Here is a 7,427-nt window from a genome sequence, read left to right as displayed (position 1 = left end):
GAGAGATGGCCTGGCTAATAGTCAAAGTTGAGTACACTCTACCCTACCTGGGGCCGGGGGTAAATTGTGAATACGGCTGTGAAAATTTAGGAACCACACGAGCGAATCCGACCTGCGGTTTCACTAGACGGTCCTGAAAACGCCACGTGTGGAACGCAGAGCTCAAAATCAAAATGGGTCCTCTTGATGTTTGTACGGACACGACTCCATGCACTTTCCCAATGAGGTAAATATTCACCGACCGTTATTTACTCCCCCTTCTGTACCATTTCACAGTTTTTTACCACCCATAGAGGTCAGTCGGCCGGGCAGCCCGGGCAGAAGCCGCTCTCTGGCTGACGTCACCCCCAGAGTCCCTTTTTTTAACATTCTTTCTGGGCCTTCGGACCTGTCACTGTCAGCCCACTGCCAGTCCCAAACCGATTCCTCCCTCCTCCTCATATAAAACCTCGCCGCACCCCCCCCCCTCACTTTTTCAATGCCATATACTTTTCCCTTCTTCATCTCTCTCTCTCTCTCTCTCTCTCGTTTTATATATATGCGGGAAGGTCAGGAGCTTTCACCTAACATGAAGGCTATAAAAGCCAGACAACGATTTCTACCAGGTATATAACCCTATATCCCAAAGTGTACTCGTTTCGCTTTTATATGTATCCAATTTTGTGCTAAAACCTAATTGTCGCATTCGTACATGTATGCAGGTGGCTACTCATCTGTCTCATCATACCATGGCCAAAGTGAAAGCTTGAAGCATGAAGGCTTTGAATTTGGGGGTGCTGAGAGTTTGTTGTGTGAGATGGGTTCGACTTGATGTGAATTGGGTGCTATCCTACCTGAGCTTTGATTCTTCCTTTTTCTTTCATCCTTATTCCTTCATCCAACCATTTTCTTCTTCTTGACCTTGTAAGACCTTTTCTTGACCTTGTAAGATCTCACGCCGGGTCTGTTGTCTTTCTCATCCGTATTCTAACAAACTCTGCACCGGAATTCTCCGATGTAGAGTTTGGCCTCCGCTTCTTCCCGTTCCCTCCATACCCTTCTTCTCCTTCCTTGTCTATCCCTCCTGAGCTGTTCGGAAACTATATATCTATATATACAATTCTGTCACACACCCCGAAACCGACATAAGTATGAATCAAAGGTGTGATATAGCTAGGTATCAATGCTCGCCTGTAAATCTGGGAAGGACTGAGGTGATGAAAATGCTAATTGTAATGTGGTCCTCCCATAGTAGCTAGAGAGCAGTGAAAAAGGTGTAGTACTAGCAGAATATTAATGACATATATATCATTCTATCTTGTTGTTATTATGAGAAGAAATTGAAATCAGAATAAAAAAGATGTGTCTTCGTTTCTTTCTTGCTATATATTCTGTAAAGGCCATCATGAATTTCGAATTGTATTGTTGTTATTATTACTGTGTGCAGTGTAGAAATATGCTGCTGCAGAAAAATATCACAGGGCTGGTTGTTTTATATGTTGTTGGGGTGAGAAAGTAAGAGAGAATAAATATTCTCTCAGATCTGTGTGTGTGAGACCTTCCCACTCGTGACTGCTCCAATATTGTACGAAGAAAAAAGAAAATATCCACTGTATTATTGTTGTTATTGGGAAGACTTATAATTGGAGGAAGACCTAGCTCAATCTCAACCTCAACAAAGTTTGTGATCTTACAAAAGCTGATCACCCTTTAGGGTTTATTCTCAGAGAGAGATATATATACATATATACCTCATGAATGTTCTGAGGTCTGATATGAGAGTCAGGAAAGCCCAGAGAGAGAGAGATGATTTCTAAATTTCCTTTATGATATTTATGTTGACATGTTTTCTTCCTATCATACAAGAAGACGTCAAGACATGAAAAATGGGTGAGGAGCACAGTAATTTGGCAGTTTCGCATGTTCTTTAAGGGCTCTGTAAACTCCTTTACATAAATTCAGGCATTCAGCTATTCACAAATCTTAAAAGTCTTGGTCAAAATTGATGGAAAACCTTGGTGGAACTCACTTTTTTTTTTTTTTTTACCTGTTAAAAGAGGATCAAAGAATTTCACTCCTACTCCCATGGTGACTCGAACCCATGACTTCGTATATATGTTGTGGGTGCTCTAACCACTGAGCTAACACCATTTCGTCAAAATTGATGGAAAACCTTGGTGGAACTCACTTAAATTTAGGGTTTGCTGGCTATTTGATAAGATATAAAGTTCATAAATAATATTACATAGAACAATGTATGGTTCTTTTTTTTTTTTGGTCTGATAGAACAATGTATGGTTCAAATTGAAGGTTTTACCCGACTGATGTTGTGGTCAAAATGATGATCATCATTTAAGAAAATATTTCTTTAACTGCATGTGTTAATTTCTTTTTTCTTAAACTTTGCATATTATTGATCTAGATTCCCATACTACATTGGGAACATGTTAGCATCATATGCAAAATTTTGTAGGCCTTGTAGACCACATTATAATAACTTAGGTATCATTCCTATTGATAAAATCATTAGTTGGCAACTGCATACACTACTAGCCCCTCTTTGTGTACATTTCATTCCTATGCATCTGTCAAGAAAATGATGTTTCTTTAATGTCATTATTGAGCACAGTGTGCTATATTTCTATCTCAAGCAATTAGGCTGAAGTTGCCTTACCTAGAGTACCAGACTGCATTGCCAACAACAGCAAAAACAGAGTACTAGACACTCGAATTTATGGGGATAAGAATTGTTAGTAAGGTCGGAAAGCATTATCTCACCGACATTTTGCACTCTTATGCGGGATAAGTAGTTTAAGTCCTCATAAGAATGCAAGAACCTAAAATTAATGTAAATTTGAAGATTATTAAAAATCAATTTTGAATGAACTGAGAATGAAAATATGTAAAAGGTAACTAATGTAGTTGAATCATACGAGCATGAAAACATACATAAAAAGGGGTGAGAAATTCAATTTGGCCGATGCAGTCATGCATTTCAAATTGAACAGTCGAAAGTAATTCTAAGATCGACGCAAATTTGGTACTAATTGTTGCCATAAGTTTGTGAACAGGTTGTTTGAGGACTAAAAGGAAGGTCAGAGGCTGGGGATGACTTTCTAGCACAAAATGATGGTGTCCACAAGTGGGCATTGAAAAGCTGAAATCCTTTTTAACCTTCTCCAAAACACTCTCTGGCCTTTTAGAGAGAGAGAGAGAGAGAGAGAGAGAGTAGTGAAGGAATGTGAATGTGACTACACAAAAGTTGAACTTGAATAGAGGCAAAAACTCATGATTTCCCTCATATCCCACTTGAGCTTTCTTTGTGTTTGGTATGACCAACATTGGGTCCATTTGCTTCAAGCTTTTTTCCAACTTTGGGTGACATGCTAACATGGCTCTCTCTCTCGCCTTAGGTATTTTTCACTTTTTCTCAAATCATTCCTTTGAAGACTAAAGGAAAGTAGAGGGGAATGACCTCTCAATAATGCCTTGAAAGAGGCTAGCCTCAAGCAAATTTGAGCTATCTGCTTACAAGTTACAACTTCATAAAAAGTGAGTGGACGAGTAGTGCCATGACTTCAAAGAATTATAGTATTTTTTTATTGATATTGCTTTGTCCTTGTTTCTTTGACCAAATGATAAAATTATTTCACCCTCTCAAACTTAGAATGCCCAAATATTTTAATCTCAAAAAAAGCAAAGTTAACTACCTAAGTATTATAAAGAAGCTAATATCACATAACTTTTTAATTTATTCAAAAATTTGTGTGGTTAAAAGGAAAAAGTTTTCAGTTTTAGGCTTGAATGGCGCTCTAAATATTAGCTCTACGTGGTGAGAACCTCTTCTTCTATTGCTTTAGTCTATGGTCAAGAATTAGCCTTGATATTGATTATCACGATGAAGCTTTACCCGCTTCACGCTTAGGATGTGGTTTTCAATCTATTCACCGTTATATTTGAATTCAAGAGAAATGAAGCTCAGTTGAGTACATAAAGGAGACTCTACAAAAGAAGTAGTTTCTTCTCGGTAAAGAGAGCTTTAGGTGAAATCATCTTTTCACGTTGCCACCTAGTTCAACATCCTTCTTCACAAAAGGAAAATGAAAACAAACCCTCTTCCTAAAGAGTTCACCATTCTTTCATTCTTTGAAAGGTCCTTCATCTGCCATTTATTGTAATGATGAATATACCACATGAAGGAGCAGGACATAAGACCTTACCCCATAAATAACCTCTAAAAGATACGAGACGATACCAACCCTCTTGAAGCAATAATAATGAAAGTTATGAATACAAATCAGACCAAAAACACAATAAACCCCATTTGATATGGTTTGAATGTATCTCATTAGTCTAGATTGGGCCTCCAATGACCACTTACTGTACAATGGAAAATGAATGCCCAATCTATAATTGGGGTATAGAAGGGACCCAATCCAACCAACCCTTTATTTGCTGAGAACCCAGCCAATGTTTATGGTGAGTTTTAAAAGGAAAAGGAAGAATAAACTAAACCTATAGAATAGTCCTAAGAGCATCTTTAGCAATGCTAGTCATTTTTTAATTAAATTTTAGCTAAAATAGCTAAAAAGTCATTTTGAATAGCCACTTTAAAAATACTTTTGTATCAGTGCTCTCTATTTTAACTAATTTTGAGTTTGTATTAGGGTTGGGCACTGGCCGGGCTTAACTATAATTTCACTGGGCCCGGACCCGGCCCGTTTTTCATTGAGCCCGAACCCGGCCAGTTTTAACAAAAACAGGGACCGGCCCGTTTCATTTCGGGCCGGGCTTGCGGGCCCAAAAACATGTATTTGATTTTGACCACTTGCTTATGCCTAAATATATATATATAGAAAGCCGTTCGAGAGCGGACGTCCGCAACCCAGAAAAAGTGCGGACCTCGCTCCTCCGGCCTCGATCGAGCGGCGACGGCGCGGCGCGGCTTGTCGGAGGGACGCTGGGGGTCGTGCGGAGGGGTCTGCGGTCCGGTAGAGTCGCCGGCGATGGTTATGCGGTGCTGCACAAAACCTGCAACTGCAGGTGAGGTGGCTGCCCAGAAACCGGCAAGCCCGACCTCCTTCGACCTCGAACGCCGCCCAGCAGAGGTCTGGGACGCCTCACGCCTCTTGCCTCCCTCCGGCCAACCCCGCGCCGCCGCTGCCGCCTGGAAGCCGCTGCTGCATCGACATCCGCACTTTAGCGAAAGTGCGGACGTCCGCTCCTGATCGGGCCTCTATATATATATATATATATATCCAGATTTCATTCATATATAGCTGCAAATTTCAAGTTGTTGAAGATTTGAATCAAAACACAATATCAAGATACAAAGTTCAAGCTGCAAATTCGAATTCAAAGTGTCCAAATTCAAATACAAATTCAAATACTCATCAAGAACAATTGAAGGTACAATTCAAATTCAAAGTGTCCAAATTCAAATACAAATATCCAATGATATATAAAGTCCTAAAGTCCTAATTCAGATGCAGCAATTTAGCAAGCCATTTTTCCAGTCTCCTATCCAGCAGCAATGCAGCCATCCATCAATTGGCTTCCACAGTTTTCCCTACAATAGCCATCATAAATAGATTTAGATAACAAAGAACCATTCAAGCTGCAACTTTACCATTAATAGCACTACACAGAGAACCTACTTCAATAACAAAGAACCATTCAAGAGCCAAAGCTTTACTCAACTAGGAGTATGGCAGTACTAAATGCAATGCTTGTTCTCAAAACCAAGACTAACAATCAGTCTCATCAAGAATCCACAGATACACACACAAAACTCAAATTTTCAACATTGGGGTAGAAACATACACATACCTGATTGAGCATTGGAGCGGGAGGCACAAAGATAACATGTTCATCCCACCACAAGATTGCAGATTGTTAATCAGTTACCATGACCAACTTTATGCAAATAATAATCACCCGAACAAACAAACAAAAATACAATAGACATAAGACATGACAATAAGTGATGAATTTGCAGAGACCTGTGGTGCTTCCATCGGGTAATGCTCAGGGAAATCAACCTCTGAAGCTGACAGGTCTCATTCGAATAGAGAGTCCCAGGTGCTCCATTCACTTCAGTCACCCACCTTCAGATCACAAATTCCACAACAACAACAACAGTAATTGAATTGAACAAAATCAAACTAACTCAACCAAGAAAAACATAAAACTCGAACAGTCGAATATCTCAACCTAGCAAAAACAAAAGGAGATTCATAAAGAGGTGTGGATTGTTCTATTCAATTTCGGCAATTTGATAATAAAAGAGTGAAGAAAAGCGAAAATCAAAGACCTTTGGAGATTGTCAGTGACTTTGTGTTTAAAGTCGGCCGGAGGATTGACCTGCCACTCCACGAGCTCCTTCTGGAGCCGATTGCAAGCAATCTTACTCAAAATCTACACAATCAATCAAAACAATCAGAAATCAAAATCCAGAGACAAAAAAAAAAAAAAAACAATGAACTCAACAAAAACCAAATCCCAGTTTAGCGACAAACCAAATAAGCACAAAAAGAGATCAAATTTATCAATAAGCCGAGGAACCCATGAAGCTAAAACGAGTGGCAGACCTGAAGAACAACGATCTCCTATCCTCTGGCTTCGAGTTGGCAGATGAAGTGAAGAGAGAAAGAGAGAAGGACAGAGCAGTCCTAGGCGGCATCTCGATCTGTGAGGGAGAGAGGAGGCGTCGTGCAGGTGAAGTGAAGAGAGAGAGAGAGGAACATAGCTGGGCGCCTTCTCACTCGGTGCGTCGATCTATGAGGGAGAAAGAAGGAGGCGTCGGCCGCGTCGTGCAGGTGCAGTAAAGAGAGAAAGAGAAGGATCGGTGTCTCGATCCTGGGCGGCGTCTCGATCGGAGCCCGTTTGGTGTCTCGGCCTCACAGCTATGGCAGAGGAGAATGAGCTCAGTTTCGACTTTGGAGATGGAGGCGCTTCTTGTGCATTCAGATCCGGTAGACAATTAGAAATGGAAGATGAAGATTAGGTTTAGGTTTTTGAGAGAAGAGTAGAATCTTGTGTGTTCAATCCTATGATAAGGATTTTACTCTCTATATTAGGACCAATAATACATGGCCATATGTCTTTTGATGTCTGATACGGGCCTGACGGGCTTTTTCTATTTTCAAATACAAGGCTCGGCCCGAACCGTTTGTTTGAAAGTCAAAGCCCGGCCCGAACCGTTTCGACAAAAAAAATATTTGGGCCCGGCCAGTACGGGTCGGGTTTTGACAGGCCGGGTCGGGTTTACGGGTTTTCGGGCTTAAATGCCCAGCCCTAGTTTGTATTATTTTTAAAATAGAGATTAAATAGTTTAAATGTATTTATAAATTACATAAAATAACCCAAAAGGAATGTTTTAAATTATAGAGAGCTTCATCTCGCTCTCTATATTTAGGAGCGAGATAGCTAAAAGTTATAATAGAGAG

At 40.2% G+C, this 7,427-nt stretch overlaps 2 long non-coding RNA genes across 4 annotated transcripts; one reads left to right on the top strand and one right to left on the bottom strand.

Moving 5' to 3' along the window:
• Positions 1 to 466: 466 nt before the first annotated feature.
• LOC133710408 (uncharacterized) lies at positions 467 to 1,366 on the top strand. Its single transcript, XR_009846630.1, has 2 exons — positions 467 to 605; positions 702 to 1,366. It is a non-coding gene; the product is annotated as an uncharacterized LOC133710408 (long non-coding RNA).
• Positions 1,367 to 5,301: 3,935 nt separating this feature from the next.
• LOC133709413 (uncharacterized) lies at positions 5,302 to 6,978 on the bottom strand. Of its 3 annotated transcripts, none has more exons than XR_009846281.1 (4): positions 6,570 to 6,978; positions 6,293 to 6,396; positions 5,809 to 6,086; positions 5,302 to 5,548 (listed from the first exon to the last, which is right to left on the bottom strand). It is a non-coding gene; the product is annotated as an uncharacterized LOC133709413 (long non-coding RNA). The 3 variants fall into 3 exon arrangements; XR_009846282.1 differs by having other exon boundaries at positions 5,982 to 6,086; positions 6,570 to 6,977; XR_009846280.1 differs by having other exon boundaries at positions 5,302 to 6,086; positions 6,570 to 6,977.
• Positions 6,979 to 7,427: the final 449 nt, after the last annotated feature.

This window comes from Rosa rugosa, chromosome 5, assembly GCF_958449725.1.
Source record: "Rosa rugosa chromosome 5, drRosRugo1.1, whole genome shotgun sequence".
NCBI classification, from domain to species: Eukaryota; Viridiplantae; Streptophyta; class Magnoliopsida; order Rosales; family Rosaceae; genus Rosa; species Rosa rugosa.
The sequence above is the reverse complement of the archived record's forward strand: the minus strand, read 5'-3'. Positions and strand labels throughout refer to the sequence as shown.